At 43.0% G+C, this 16,140-nt stretch overlaps 1 protein-coding gene across 1 annotated transcript in view; it reads left to right on the top strand.

Annotated features, from left to right (window-relative positions):
• Positions 1–792: 792 nt before the first annotated feature.
• The window catches only part of LOC122893809 (CHRNA7-FAM7A fusion protein), a 49,889-nt gene continuing 34,541 nt past the window's right edge, over positions 793–16,140 (top strand). Inside the window, exon 1 of the mRNA XM_044231088.1 lies at positions 793–842. The gene's annotated coding sequence lies outside the window, so the exon portion shown is untranslated. The remainder of the gene's footprint in view (positions 843–16,140) is intronic.

Below are 16,140 nucleotides of genomic sequence, written 5' to 3'. Positions count from 1 at the left end.
GGTCCTGGACAAAGGACCCCAGGCATGGGCCTTCCTCTGGCAGAGGTCACTCAAGAACCAATTTAAGGCCTGGCCCCAAGGAGATGCACCTGTGCTGGTGTGTTTAGGACTATTTCTTGAGTCCTCATCTGCACACTTGTCCTGATTCAGTGTTTTACCACCAAGGCCAAGTGTTTGTATTTTTCGGTTGTGACATCAGAAGCACTATTCCTGAGAATATGGACTCCAATCCAAAAACAGCCCCCCATTAGAAGGTTCTGAGAGGTTTCCCAGCAGCTGCACAAAATTGTTTCATGGAAATAAATATTCTCCTTTTTTCCAGCTCAGTTCGTATTCCAGTTGAAGTAAGTGAATTTATTTTTCCCAAGTGTCCTTTCAGTGGAGAACTTTGAAAGCAGAACAGTCACTCATTTGGCTAGAAAAACCCCATCTGCTGTGGGAGGGAAAGGCTTGGGGGCATGCAGTGGACCAGAATTAACTTTACTGCTACCGTCTGAATGTAATCATGGTGACAGCAGAATCTTAAATGCAATTTTTTTTGTGCTATTCATGGTCATTTTGGAAGAGATTATTTAATTCTCAGTTTCCTTATATTTTGTAGATAACAATTAAATTATGTAAATAAGTATCTGGATCTCGTTTTGGCTCTGAATGTATCTAATAATCTTGTAGAAGAAATATAAGTAGGCACAGAAGCAAAGTGCTGCTAATGTCATTGTATCTGTGTGTCAGTCTTGGACAGATCACTATTTACAATGGAATATGTCAGAATATCCGGGTGTGAAGACTGTCCGTTTCCCAGATGGCCTGATTTGGAAGCCAGACATTCTTCTCTATAACAGGTAAGCACGCTGGACAAAAGGAAAAATGATTTTATTCTTGCATACATGTAATAACCAAGCATATTTACATATTTTATAGAAACACTGGATACATTATCTGTATTGAGATCATTGCTGTCCATGATGCTTTGTGAATGCCCAGGCCTTTGAGAAGCCTTCTGCCCCCTTCTCCCATGTTCTCTGCTGTGGCATGCAGGCTTGTATTACTTACTACTCTCCCTATGATGACCATGTCTCTAGGACTGTGCATGATAGATACATACATACTTTTGTACATATTGGCACTGAGGCATTTTTGCATGTGGAAGTACCTTTGCACCTGAATGGCAGCATTATGGTCACAGCATAAGTTGCTGGCCAATGGCGTGCATGACTGGAATCTACTCTTCGGACCCAGGTCCTCACTGGGTGCATTCCCCAACGTGCGTTGGGAGAGTCCCACTGTGTATAGCTGGGTGCATGAGATCGTCATCTCTAGCTGTGCTTGGAAGCTTGTGATACAGGTCGAGTGACAGAAGGCACATAACAGTCATATTCTAATAGTCCTCCTGCTCCTGAAGTCAAGAAATGAGGAATTCATTAGTAATCCAGGACATTCTGATTTGTAGACCAGATGCCCAAAAGGCAAGTATTCAGGCAGAGTAAATTTCTAGAAGCACAAAATTTTGGGCTAAGCTACATCATCAAAATAGGGATCCAGAACATCTCTTTCCAGTAAGGTGTAGAATATGATAATGAATCTAATGTAAAAGAAAGATGTTTCCTAGTGGTAACTGCTGCCTTTGGTCCTATCTGGAAAAGAAGGAGGCCCCATGCCTTCTTGACTTAGGAAACAGTGTGACCAATGTGACCATTGAACTCAAAGGCCCTTGCTTTTGATTTCCACAGAGTGATTCTGGGACCAGCTGATATGTTTGTCCTATATTGACTGCTTCCAGGAGGCTGGATGATTCTTATCTTGCATCAGCTATTAATTTGCTGGAGATTACATTTCATTTGAATTATTGGGCCTGTTTCTAGAAGAATATTATCCCTTCCTGATTTGCTTCCATACTTCAGTTCCTTAAATTAGTTCCAATACCTGAGTTTTACAACATGTCTAAAGTCAGAGTGCGTGGTCCCCTACGGAGTAGGTGAAACACATGAAATCCTATGGCTCATCTTTTGGGTCATCAGTGTCCCAGGACTGCCATAAGAAAATACCACAGACTGAGTGACCAGAACAACAAGAATTTGTTTTCTCACAGAAATGTATTTTTTTTTTTAAGATTTATTTAACAGAGAGAGAGAGAGAGAGAGAGATTACAAGCAGGCAGAGAGAGAGGGGTAAGTGGACTCTCTGCTGAGGAGAGAGCCCGACATGGGACTCGATCCCAGGACCCTGAGACCATGACTGAGCTGAAGGCAGAGGCTTAACCCACTGAGCCACCCAGGTGCCCCCAGAAATGTCTTTTCTTTTGGAGCCTGGAAGCCCAAGATTATGGTGTCATTAGGTTTCCTTCTTCTGAGGCTCCTCTCCTGTAACTTGTAGATGTCCATCTTCTCCCTCTGTCTTCATATGGCCCTCCCTCTGTGCATGTCTGTGCTCTGTGATCTCTTGTGAGGACAACTATCATACTGGATTAGGGCCTACTGTAATGACCTCATTTTAACTTAGCTTCCTCTTTAAAGACTGTCCAAATACAGTCACATACTGAGGTACTTCAGCATAAGCTCTAGGACTTCAGCGTGTGAATTTGAAGGAAACACAATTCAGCCCCTAACAGGGACACTGCAGTTGACTCCTTAAGGACAACGAGTCAGGACTGGAGAAGTCCGGGTTGGAATCTTAGCTGTAATGTTTACTGTGTGTACAACTGTGAAGTCTCAGACTCCTCCTTTGCAGAACGGGGGAGATGCCAGCTTCACAAAATTTGGAAGGGATCACTCTGTGGATGTACCTAGCATGCCCGGTGTGGTACTTGGCAAAGACTGAATGGCAGAGCATTTACAGAGATGGTAATGAGGATTTCCGCATAGAGTAAGAGGGTATGGCAATGCAGAAGGAAATGTCTGTAAGGGTTTTGCATTGTGCCTAACTTAGTTCTTTTTCATTTGAAGTCAAGAATAAATACAACAATGTGGTAGAATCTTTTCTTTTTATAAAGATTTTTATTTATTTATTTGACAGAGAGATCACAAGTAAGCAGAGAGGTAGGCAGAGAGAGAGGAGGAAGCAGGCTTCCTACTGAGCAAGGAGCCCAATTTGGGACTTGATCCCAGGACCCTGAGATCGTGACCTGAGCCAAAGGCAGAGGCTTAACCACTGAGCCACCCAGGTGCCCCGGTAGAATCTTAACAAGGCCATAGAGATGGTTCTTATGGTTTATATGGAAGGCCTCAAACCCTAATAAATAAAATGTTTGATGATTCTAACGTTCTGGATAATGAAGAGTTACCAAGAATTCTATATAAACTGAATTTCAAGGAGCAAAGGAATAGTCTCCACCTGCTATCACCACGGAGCAGGCCCTCAGAAATAATGCTGCCCCCCATATGTCTGACCAAGCCAATGGCCCCAGAAACCCTTTCCTCTCAGTTTCCCCTTGAGCTCTAAATAACTATCTTTTTTTTTTTTTTTTTTTCCCCTCTTTTCCCCACCTCCCTGCTGGCCACATTCATTATTTCCTCTCATAGACTCTGTAGAGGCTGCCTCCTCTTCAGCTTCAGTTTTTCTGAGAAATGGGAGGTAGAGCCTCCTTTCTGAAGTAATTGTTAAATATATGGCTTGCATGTCCACACAAACATGTTGTAGCATAAGCAGTTTACAGAATATATTTTAAGCCTGTCATAGACACAGTGTCATTTATCCTTTGCTGTTGGACAGACTACCCTGAACTTGGTTCTTAAAAAATTGTGTGCATGTTACTTCTCACCAGGCTGGGGACTGACTGGACCCATGTGGTTGCCTGTCTCTGCATGTGAGATGTTGGCAGGACGCAGGGGGCTGGGGCTCAGACAGGCTGGAATGTGGAGGGCCGCAGCCCCATAGCTGGCAGGGATGGCAGCTGCCGGTGGGAACTCAGGTGGGGCTGTCACCTCTGCCACCTCAGCTTCCTTTTAAAAGTCTTTTCTACTTGGTATGGGCATCCCCCAGTGGGGTGCTTGAAGAGGAAGGAAGTGGGGGCCATGAGGCTCTGTAGGGACTGATCATAAGAACCCTAGAATAGCCCCTTCACTACACCCTGTTGAGCAGAGTAGCCAAGGGCTCAGCTTGGATCAGGGGAGCAGAAGTCAACCTCACCAGGGCACACAGGGAGGGAGGGAAAGGAAGACAAAGGTATGCTGGGCTCTGTGGAAGGGAAGTGGTGAAGCATGAAGGCCAGATTCGATGGTTGTGGGGGGAGGGGATGAAGAACCAAAACAGACATGTGTAATGAAGGAGGACTCAGTTAAGTGCACCCTGGAGGGACCTGTAGAAGGGAGAGAGTGCACAGGGAGGCAAGCAGAGAGAGATTCCCAGCATCCTCTCATCCCCTGACTCCATTCACTGGCTTACCTCTGCTGTCCGGACAGAAGTCACAAGGCCTGGCCAGCAGGTGGGAGTGGCCCCGCCCATCCCCTCCAGCTGCCTCTTAACACGTGCTGCTCCCTAGCTAGAAGTTTGTCTTCTAGCTCCTTGGTGTGTCTGGACTCTCCCACTACAGGACATCTCTGTGAGCTCCCCTCTTGACATGGTCACCCTTCTGTCCTCCCTCGGGCCTCAGCTTGATGCCCTAGCCCACTGAGTCCCTGGTGTGTGTCTCTCTGTCACGCTCTGTCACAGAAAGAGGTCCTGCCGCCCATAGCACATGGGGTCTGCCATCTTTCAGGGGTCTAGAGGGTGGTTAATACATATTTGTGCACAGGCAGGATAGAAGGAGGAAGGGAAGATGCAGGAGTTAAGAGGAGCGAGGGCAGATGATGGAGCCATGTGATGTGGGTGCTGTTAAGAACAGCAGGGAAAGAAGAAAAAGAAACCGTATGGGCAAACTGGAAAATACGAACCTGTAATGGAGCCAAAAAATTGACACAGGAAGTAGCAAAAACAGGCTTGAATTTAATAGGATCCTGACCTTCTGATATTCCATTATTAGGGATTTTGAGAGATGTCGAGCTTAATACTTTCTGCCAGCTTCCAGGCACTCCAAATGGTATGTTCCCTCAGTAGGCTTGTGAGATGGTTCATTAACATGTTGTGTTTGCAGGGGGAGCTTTTCCTTAAGGAGGGGGGTATACCATCATTTCTGTGTAAGCCATGGTTTTAAAAGGAGCATTGATTCAGGTTAGGGGAAGCATCACAAACATGTCCATCACGTTTCTTGGTCTATTCTGGTTTGATAATGGAGTCCAAGTGTGAGCCACTAATGGTTTTTGGGATAGAATACATTTTCTGTGCTTTGAAGAGGCTGGGTCACTGCAAAACAGCCATCTCTGCATCATTTCTGGGATGGGATGCTTTATTTCCCTGATGGATGGAGAACAAGTTACAGTGCTGCCAGCCAGCTGGCCGGCTTGCTCCAAGGAAAGGACGGGCGCTGATAAAAGCATCCCTGCCGGATGCTGATCCCAGTAGTTTCTCGGTTGCTTTATTCTGCTTTACTTTAAGCCTGCAGTTCAAGGATTTTTCTGAACACAGCCTTGCTCAAAGTGAGTAGCAATTGTGGATAGCTTTTCATGATTTTCACATTTGGATGGAATGAAAGGCGTCCCTTATCAGCAGTCGACTCATAGAAGAAAGCCTGAACCGCCGGGACGCCTTGGCTTGCCCTGCACTGTGCAACCACAGGCAACTGCCTCCGCCTCTCTGGGCTTCTCCATTCCTGAGCTGCTCAATCAGTTATAATAGTGGAATCTTTGCTGATGAATGTATTTGAAGGTGTTTTTGTTGGCTCTGTATTTTTAGGACAGCATGATGTGTCAACCATCCCTTTCTTACCGCCTGTGCAAAACTGCATTTCCATGTCTGCAGGCTCGTGTCTGGCTCGGAGACTCCAGTCCCCTGGCTATAGCCTTCTTTCCGTCATGTATTCCCATAACCCTGTACCTGATGGCAGAGCCTAGGGAAAGGGTGATGTGTGCAGAACAAGCCTGGATGCAGTGTATTCCAGCCCATGAGGGCCAGTAATTGTGTGCTAATCAGTGACTCACCCATGAAATAGAGTTTATTTCCTTTCCAAGTGTCTTTTGTTCCCCCCAGCAGTCAATCTACGACAAGTATTTCAGCACATGGTTTATTTGGGAGAAGCGAGACAGGGAAGGAAGGAAGCCAATGTAAGATAAATTAAAAAGCAAGCTACTGCTCTGGGCAGTGGGGGCCCTTTCTCGCTGGAAACCTCTGCCAGCTGCCCTCTGCCTGTCATAGGTTGACCGCTGCTTCCAGGAATGTCACCTCCCTGACACCACCTCTGCTTGCCTGCCCCGTGCAAAGACCGAGTGGGAGTTGGTCCTCAAGCCTCAAGCCAGGCTGCTGATGCCTGCAATAGGCAGATGTCAGGGCCTTGGGCCTGGGAAGGACAGCTGTCAGCCTGGTCAGCTGCAGTGCAGATGAGTTGCACACTCACGTTTCAGTCGTTGTCACCTTGGCCTGATTGAAGTTCCAGTCCAGTTCCCCCTCCTGTTGCGGAAGGCAGCAGTGATGCAAGTAGGAGGGAGAACATCATAAGGACTAGGCGGGTTTCTCAGCCAAAGCAGAGAGGAGACAGGCAGGTAACAGAGGTAACAGAGAAGAGCCAGGACCTATATCCTTGTGAGTGACCATAGCCCCTCTGTGGCCTTCATGTGTTATCATGGTTTCACATCAGTCTACATATGCAAAGGGATCTCAGGGAGCGAATCTCTTATTTGGTGTTGTCACTGTTAATGCCTCGTGGAGAAGGTTAATGAGTTAGTACCCAACAGCCCATGTGCAGTCATGGCTGGTTGTGGGGGGTGGGGCTGGGGGCAGGAGGCCATCACGGAAAGGATATCAGTAGCGGCTCTTGGATGCAGCAGGACTCTCCAGTTGAACAAAGGTAATTTTGCAACTTTAGACCTCCCAAGCGAAGGAGGTTTTAGGATGTGCTGTTACAGCATGATCTGCTTTATCAAACATTCAGACCTACTCTGGAGGGAGGCTGTTCCTAAGAAGGCATAACAGGAAGAGATCGGAGCAGTCACCTGTTTTCAAGAAGTGAGTGGAACCATCCGATCTATGCGTGCATTTCCAAAACTGTCCTCCGAGCTGTCTGCCCAAACCTCCCCTTTCTTACCCCTGTGCCTTTGATGTTTGTTTTTAATTTGTTCGTTCACTGAACCAATATTTAGTGAAGGCTTATGTGCTGTTATCACACACTGTCTAGGATCTGAGGACACCACAGCAATCAAGCCAGACAGAAATCCCTGCTCTCTAGAGAAAGGGAGAGAGAGAAAAGAGGGGAGCACAAACGCCAGATTATAGGGGCTCCAAGAACAAGAAAGCAGGGATAGCAGATAGGGAGTGGTAGAGTCATGGGTAGGATGTGAGGTCAGCAGAAGGTCCAGAGGAGGTGGGGTAACAAGTCATGTGGCATCAGGGAGATGAATGTTCTTGATCGAAAGAATAAGGCCTCTCAGGAAAGGTTATAAAAAGCCTTGCAATGTGAGAGCAAAACAGACAAGAGAAAGATGACCAGGTGGCCTACGGCATGCTGTGTGTGGTCACACGCACCTTCTAGGTTAGCAGAAACTATCTCAAACTCTGTCATGGTCTTTGAACTACTTTCCAACTCTGTACATTCTAGGAAACCAAGAGTAATGCATTTAAATGACTGCAATGCACAGAGAAGCAAATGGATTTTGTCTCCTGGGCTGATTTCTCCGTTAACAGATCTGATCCCCACTCTTGATTGCCTTTGTATGTGTCTACTTTCTGGATGCTCCTTAGAATTGGTTTTTGACACCTTGCTTCTTCCCTAATTAATTAATGACTTAAGTAAAAATTTCAACACATGTTCACTTGGTATTTTGTGCAAGTGTCATGCTTTCATCTTTGAGAAAATTTACCTTTTTTGATCACTCTCAGATGGGAACATGCCATCTGGGTCTGTCTGGGAACACGAGGGAGAGTGGCCCAAGTGTTGGAGGGCTTGGCTCTTATCATGAGTGAGATGCGAGCGGCTCTCATCCTTTTTGTAGAATTTAATTTCTTTCTTTCTCTGAATAATTATCAAAATACTTATTCGTATTCTCCTTCTGACTCCTCCTTCTACCACCAGATGATTCCCATCCCATGGTTATTTTGTCCAGAAGTTACCTGTTCTCTGCTTGTACACTGCTCCCAGCCGATGGCAGAGGATGTGTTTTGCTTCTGTTTCCTCTGGCTTTTTGGTCATGCTGAGTGGAGGAGGGCCCATGAACACATGCTGTCATTCAGCCACTGTTAGCCCACATCCACATCCTGACTCAGAGGCCAGCCTGTCTGCACTGGACATCACAGACTGTCCCTGCTGGACCTTTAGCACCTCTGCCTGGTCCTATTCTTTCTGCAAAGGGCTGGGTAACTTCAAAGTCAGTCTTTCGCATCCATATTTCTCAGGACAAGAAACTGGTACCCAGAGAGCTTTAGTCAATTGCCCAGAGTGACCCAGCAGTGTGTGCCCAATGCCAGAGTCTGATGTATCTCAGGCTGGCCTGCCTCTGGTCTGGCCAGAGATCCTTTATTTTTCTACAAATTAAACAAAACAAAATAATTCCTCTCTCCCTCCCTCTGAGTTGACTCTACTTTTAGACCTTCACTGAGCCTCTCTTTTTCTTTCATTCTGGAAAGGTGAGTCTCTCTTCCCACTCTCAGAGCATCTGACATCCAACTTTTCTTTCACCAAATCCCTTGCCAGCTAGAGTGGGATGACAAAATGCAAACCACTGTGCAAGGGTTTGAGCAGAATTTCAAACAGAGGGCCAGGTGCTGCAGCGATTGGGGTTTGCTAGGGAGGGCTTTGCATCCAGATGGCCCAGGCCAACGGTCTTTCTGCCTTTGGCACAGGGCCAGTCCACTAGCGCCCACCCCCTCCCTGCACCCTGAGGGCCTGTGAGACTGATTGAGTCCAAGAGCATGGCTTTTGGAGATGAGCTTATTGATCTTAGTGACATTGGACACAGAGCCAACATGGTTGTAAGGGTCTGTGTAATAAATATGTGAGACAGGAATTCGATGGGAAGTTCAGTCATCATCATGAGCTGCCTGAGGGAGGGGCGGGGCAGGTAGCACAGTGGTGGTGGGCAAGATCAGCCCTTGCCTGCCCTCCTCAGACTGCTCTGGGGATCCCTGCAAATTTCCACTGCCCTCTGCCTAGGGCTGTGCTCAAGGCTGCCTGCATGGAGCCGCACATAGGGGTTTGTGAGTCACAGGAAGAGATGTATGGGAGAAAAACTGGTCTTCCCCAGCAAGCCCTCACAACCTCCTCTACAGAGTGTGGGCCCCTAGCTGATTGTGCCCCATGGAGTATATCAGAGTGTATGGAAACCTGGAGGAACCGAGACTTGACTTGTCTGATGTGGCTGATGCTGTCAGTTCAGCTCTGGAGGATTTTCTGAGGACCTACTAAGTGTGAGATTCTGTGCTTCTAAAAGGACACACATTCAGTGACCTGAAGGCACTTGTAATCAGGAAAAAAAATCACTTTACCCTAGGTGGCCTCATCTGATTTGATCTCATCAAATTACTATCCCCAGTTCAGCTATTTCTGAGATTAAATGGCCTGTTCACACAGAACCACAGCCTTGACTCCAAACCCTTTTGCTTTTTGCAATGCTTTGACACCTTCTTCCTGGGTATGACAAAGGCTCAATGGATCATCTTTCAGAGGAGAAATGATGTATCAGGGATCTGGCATCTTAGAAGGATCTGGAAGACCGAAAGCCTCATCCAGAGGTAGGAGAGGAGTACTTGTCTGTGGGAAGGTGGCTGTACCAGATTTGTCTACCTGGGAGCCTGGGACAGGCCTGAGTTCAGTTTTCTGTCCTGGCACAGCTATTAGTAATGCCTCATTTCACTTCTAAGAGTAACTCAGTTTAGACAATAATTTAAGTGGTCACCTCACTTTGGGACAGTGTCTATCTGCTTAGAGAGAACAGTTAGATTAAGACATGGGAGCCAAGAGGGGCATCTGGGTGGCTCAGTGGGTTAAGCCGCTGCCTTCGGCTCAGGTCATGATCTCGGAGTCCTGGGATTGAGTCCAGCATCGGGATCTCTGCACAGCGGGGAGCCTGCTTCCCCCTTCTCTCTCTCTGCCTGCCTCTCTGCCTGTTTGTGATTTCTCTCTCTGTCTAATAAATAAATAAAATCAAAGACATGGGAGCCAAGATATATGGCATTTTCATGAGAAAATAAGAATTAGGCCATGGCGTGCAGAGGGCTCTTGAGGAGGTGATGGGAGTCAAACTTGGAAGGAAGCAAATGTTGCAGGATTTGCTTTTAATGCAAAGGAGGGGATGAAGATAAGATAGTAAGGTCAAGATGAACTACAATGAGGAGTTCAGATCAGTCTGGCCAGGCTTCTCCTCTGGGACTGTCCCTGCCTTGGCCACTGTGGACCATGGAGGAACTTGCTGTTTCTAAGCAACATGACCCATAGAAAATCAGGTTTAACACTCTCCTTCCTCCTCACTGGCCAGTGATCTCTGTCAGGGAGGCCATGTTCTGTCCACATGTTTTATCCCCAAAAGTTAGTGTGGCAAATAGCACTAGAGAGCATCAAATTACTGTGAGTAGTTGCACTACTGGAGCCATTAGGTGGGTCCATTAGGGAGTGGCTGGAGCCCACAATTTGGTAATGGCACTGGAACTCACACTGTCTGGATTGACCAATTGCTCTCCCCAACACCAAACACATACCTCCCTACCTATCTACCTACCTATAAACATACATGGATTTTGGTTGTTTGGGGTGGGGGTGTTGGGTATGGGTCCTAAAATATACATGGGTATAGCCTGAAAAACAAATTAACCTAGAGATTGTCATTCTCTTTTCTATAGTACTTTCCATACCAATCTCTCATGAAGGATTATTCAATTTAAATTATTCAAGTTGTCTTTTAGCATGATGTATGGTCTTTTATTTAAAATAAATTTTCATTCTTAGTAAATCAGATCTATTTTGTTATTATTATTGTTTTTTTTTATGTGTCCTCTAAGACTTTGGGATTCCATGCCAACAGATGACATGTGCATTCTATTGTAGTTTCTTTTAATACTTTAAAAAGTTTGTACTGAACTAAACTGACTGCTAAAGTAAACCAAGAGAAGATTTTTTTTATATTGTGGGTTTTTTTTTTTTTCCTGAAATTTTCCTGTATGGTATGAGGTAAGAGTCTAACTTTATTTCACTCTAAAGAATAGGAAATGATTAACATGATTTGGTTGAGCATTCCATCTTTTCCCCAGTGTATTGAAATGGGATGGTGTATTTGTCTCTTCATGTACCAATAGCATACTGAATACTAAGTAGGGTAAACAGAAGAGACTTATATCTTGAATATCACTTGAAATTTACAAACATTGAGGATGAAAGGAAAACCTCTCAAAGCTCTCAAAGTGAAAGATCTTTATAACAGGAAAAAAAAAATTGCCTAAGTTAATAGAGCCTTACTTTCTAGTATTAGAGGTAAAATTCTTTTCATAATAAAATATTTTAATGAACTGTACTACCCAGGCAAAAATTAAGGTAGTTTAGAATTTGTGAAGACTTGAGTGATTTACTCAAGGATAGACTGAACAAAATGGGATGAAACCAAAAGAGAGGCAAAAAAGACTGGTGTACAGTCAGCAGTGGTTACCAAAGAAAACACTAGACGTTATAGCTAAGTTTAAATATTTGACAATATTTTTAAATAGATTAATATGCTGTTTAAGTCAGTAGGAGATTGAGGCATCGAGGAGTGACGTGGAAGTTTGCTCTACTCTTGTTTGTGTATGGGACAGATAGATGCCCTAGTTAAGTGCACAGGATGGACAAAAAGTACGATTAAATTGATTGTTTATAAATTTTGGTAGGTATTAGAGGGACAGACATGGTATAATAACTTCCAAACCACTAGACACAAAACAAAGCAATCCTGACTGATTGCTTTGTTTTGTGTCTAGTGGTTTGGAAGTTATTATATGTAGGAATGGAAAAATAAGAAACAACATGAGAAAATATGGCAAAATGACAAGAGAAAAGCAGAAATAAGTTAAAGTAGTCACTAATCGTAAAAGTGCAAATAGGTTTACATCCCATAACAATTCCTAAAATAAAATAGACTCTCTGATTGGTTTAGAAAAACAAACAAAAAACAATCTGAGGGTTTTGAAGTGGTGGGAGAGGTGGGAGGTTGGGGTACCAGGTGGTGGGTATTAGAGAGGACACGGATTGCATGGAGCACTGGGTGTGGTGCAAAAACAAGGAATACTGTTATGCTGAAAATAAAAACTAAAATTTAAAAAAAAAAATTAAATAAATAAAATGATATATGCACCTCAGTAAAAAAAAAAAAAAGAAAGAAAAAGAAAAACAAACAAAACTCCAACTGTAGGCTGTATACAGAGGACGCATTTTCATCAAAATGATGCAGCAGAATGAGTAGAAAAGAATTGAAAAAGTTATGTCTGGAAAGTGCCAGAAAAAAGACACCTGATTTAGCAGTGTTCTTATTCAAGAAATAAAAATCAAAAATAGAATACAAAAGGCATGAAAAGAAACAAAATGAATCTTTTTATATTCATTAAAGGCAAAGTTACTGAGTAAACAAAGTGATTATGAGCAGTTATGTAGCAAACAATGTAATTCAAGACATTTGCAGCTAATACTGATGAAGTACGTAGGAGAAGTAGACAAAATCATAATCTCAGGGGGAAAAGATTTGGTTAATAGGATGAAATAAAATAGTTGATAAGGTCAAATCATGAAATACAGAGATTCATACTCAACAAACAAAAAATACTTTTAAACACTTGAAATATTTGCCAAAAATTATTTTTTTTTTAAAATTATTTATTTATTTGAAAGAGAGAGCAAGAGAGGGAACACAGCAGGGGAAGTGGGAGAGGGAGAAGCAGGCTTCCCACCAGCAGGGAGCTCGATGTGGGGCTCGATCCCAGGACCCTGGGATCATTACCTGAGCTGAAGGCAGATGCTTAATGACTGAGCCACCCAAGCGTCCCCCGAAATTATTTTTGAACTATAAGTAATATCTAGTGTATTCTAAAAAAGTACATCTCATATAGCTCGTATTCTCTGATCACGTGTTTTAAAAGATGAATAACAACAGAGGGATTATGATAAGGTATTCTGTGTGCATATGTATCTATAATCTGCACTTTTTAAAAAAAGACACTCTCAAATTAATCTTGGTTTATAGAACCTTTCAAGAAATATCTTTTAAGGAATGAATGACAATGAGAGTAAACATAACAAGACCAGGGAGATATTGTCAAAGCACAAATTAGAAAAGAAGGAAGTTTGAAATTTAGTTAGTAAGTTTGTACCTCAAAAATTTAGAAAATATTGGGGCACCTGGGTGGCTCAGTGGGTTAAGCCTCTGCCTTCTGCTCAGGTCATAATCTTGGTCCTGGGATTGAGCCCTACATCAGGCTGTCTGCTCAGTAGGGAGCTTGCTTCCCTCTCTGTCTCTTCCTGCCTCTCTGCCTACTTGTGATCTTTCTGTCAAATAAATAAATAAAATCTTTAAGAAAATTAGAAAATCCATACCAGAATAAACCTGAAGAAGGCAGAAGGAATAAATTAGTGAAGGCATAAACAGAAATTATTTATGATACAAAACAAATACACATTTAGAGAAAGGAAAAGAACTAAAATTTAGTTCTTTGAAAACATAAACTCCAAATGAGTATATGTATGTATGTGTGTGTGTGTGTGTATATATATATATATATATATATATATATATATATACACCTGGTTGAAATGGGTGATTTTCTAGGGGAATACAAATTACTAAATATACCTAAAGAGAAGAAAATCAGGATAGATTTAAAAATACATTAAAAAATGGAAAAAGTAGGCCAAGATTTATATTTTAAAAGATACATTTTTACATTGGACTTTTGTATCTTCAAGAATAGATAAATCTACGTTATATAAATTATTCTAGAACATGCATAAAAGATGGAAAATGTATAACACTGATATAAATTAACATGGTAAAGATATCTCAATAGAAGAGAACTATCAACAAATCTTGCATGTGAATATGGATGCTGGTATTCTAAATGAAATGCTGGCAGATAAAATCCAGCAGTGCATTAGGTGAAAAAAACCAAATAAATTTTATGCCAGGTATGCAAACATGGATTAACTTGGTAGTCTTGCTAATGGAATTCACTGTATGTCCATGTTGAACAAGGAAACAAAGACAAAATCTCGAATGACAGAAAACTTTTTAAATTCAGCTACAGTTCTTGATCAAAACACATTATAAAGGGGCACCTGGGTGGCTCAGTGGGTTAAAGCCTCTGCCTTCTGCTCAGGTCATGGTCTCAGAGTCCTGGGATCCAGCCCCGCATTGGGCTCTCTGCTCAGCAGGGAGCCTGCTTCCTCCTCTTTCTCTGCCTGCCTCTCTGCCTACTTGTGATCTCTCTCTCTCTGTCAAATAAATAAATAGATTAAAAAACAAACACACTATAAACTAAGATTAGAAGAAAACTTTTATAACTGGATAAATATTATCCACAAGAAAACTCCTGCAGACATAAAGCTAACTGTTGAAAAGTTAGATGAATTCCATCCAAGTTAGAGAGAAAGGGAAGATGCCAGATATTCCTGCTGTCCGCGGTCTGCTGGGAGGCCCTAGCCAGAGCAAATTAAAAATAAGAAATCTAAATATTACAGAGGAAGACATAACACTGTCATTGCTCCTAGCTGATTATTTACCTAAAAATAGAATTAGCTGACAAACTCTGAGCTAATGAGAGAGTAGAGCAAGGAAGGCAAGATAATAGCTGAGTTACACATCAGTGGATAGCAACATGGAATAAAGGGTCTTGGATAACCCTGAGATACAGAGAAATAAATCTGGGACAAAGGCACCATCCTGTTGTTAGGAAAACTATAAAAATTCACCAAAGCACCTCAAGGGGAGTGAAACAGCCAGAAGTGGCATATGTGTTCTTCCTAACCCTCTTCCCCATGTGGCCACCCAGACATCGGAAGCAGCATGCAGCAGGAAGACTGCTAGGGAAGCTTCCTGGATCAGGCTCTACAACTTTATCTGCAGTCTCTCTGTACCAGGACAAAGGGTCCACAAGGAGACAGACTCATTTTGAAAATTTTCAGATTGCTCAGTGGTTCTATCTGCGGCTCTCTGAAGCCTTGTGGGCCGTAAGGGTCTTTCACATTGTGCTGACTATTTTGACTCTTCTGTTTTGACTTTCTGGCTTCTGCTCTACCATAAGAAGCTCCTTGAGTACTTGTTAACAATGGAGACTTCCCTTCTACCCTCCCAGGGCCTGACCCAGCAGGTGTGAAGAAGTACAGCTCAGGACTCTGCTACATATGGTCCCCAGACCAAGCTTTGAAAGACTCTGCCTGCTTAGCACTAACACCTGCTTACATTTTTTTAATTAGATGGAAGCTAGCAGGAATTTAGTGCCTGGAAGTCCTGAATTTCAGCTCATACGCTAACCTCAGTTATATTCTTGTCTCCCTCTTGCTGTCCAGAGAAATACCAACTGAATGGTGAATTATAATCATGCCACTGGGGGCTATGGTAAAAGAACCAATGAGAACTTGATTGTAACCATCTGAGTGTTTCTCTTTGGTACTTACCTAGTAAGTGCTTCTCATTTTTCCCTGGGATGCATGCATTAATGCTAGACAGCTTTAGTGAATCATTACAGGATTCCTTACCTATTTTGTAATCAACAAATGTGTTATTATAACATAGTCTTTTGATGTTGTTGGTATGCAGAACATTGTATGGATTCCATTTTATGGTCTTCCAGATGGTGCCTCCAAAAGACTTCCTAAAGATCAGTGGCAGTAGATCAGTGGGTTTGAAGGTTTCAGTACCTTCTGACCTTCCAGTAGATGTTGTTACTTTTTGTGTTGTCACTGTTGACCCTTATTTATTATGAAAGCTAACTTCAGATTGAGAGCAAGGTAAAGAAGGACCTCTTCATATTTAAAGACTACCATCAATGGCCATGAAAAAGTAAAAATGCTTAATTTCTGTTTCTCCTTCCCTAAATAGCTAAATTTCACTTTATTATGTCTTCCTTTAGTCCAGCTGCTTAATATGCTTTTATGGGATTATAATGACATAA

Source organism: Neovison vison, chromosome 13 (assembly GCF_020171115.1).
Source record: "Neovison vison isolate M4711 chromosome 13, ASM_NN_V1, whole genome shotgun sequence".
In the NCBI taxonomy this organism is placed as follows: domain Eukaryota; kingdom Metazoa; phylum Chordata; class Mammalia; order Carnivora; family Mustelidae; genus Neogale; species Neogale vison.
The sequence above is the reverse complement of the archived record's forward strand: the minus strand, read 5'-3'. Positions and strand labels throughout refer to the sequence as shown.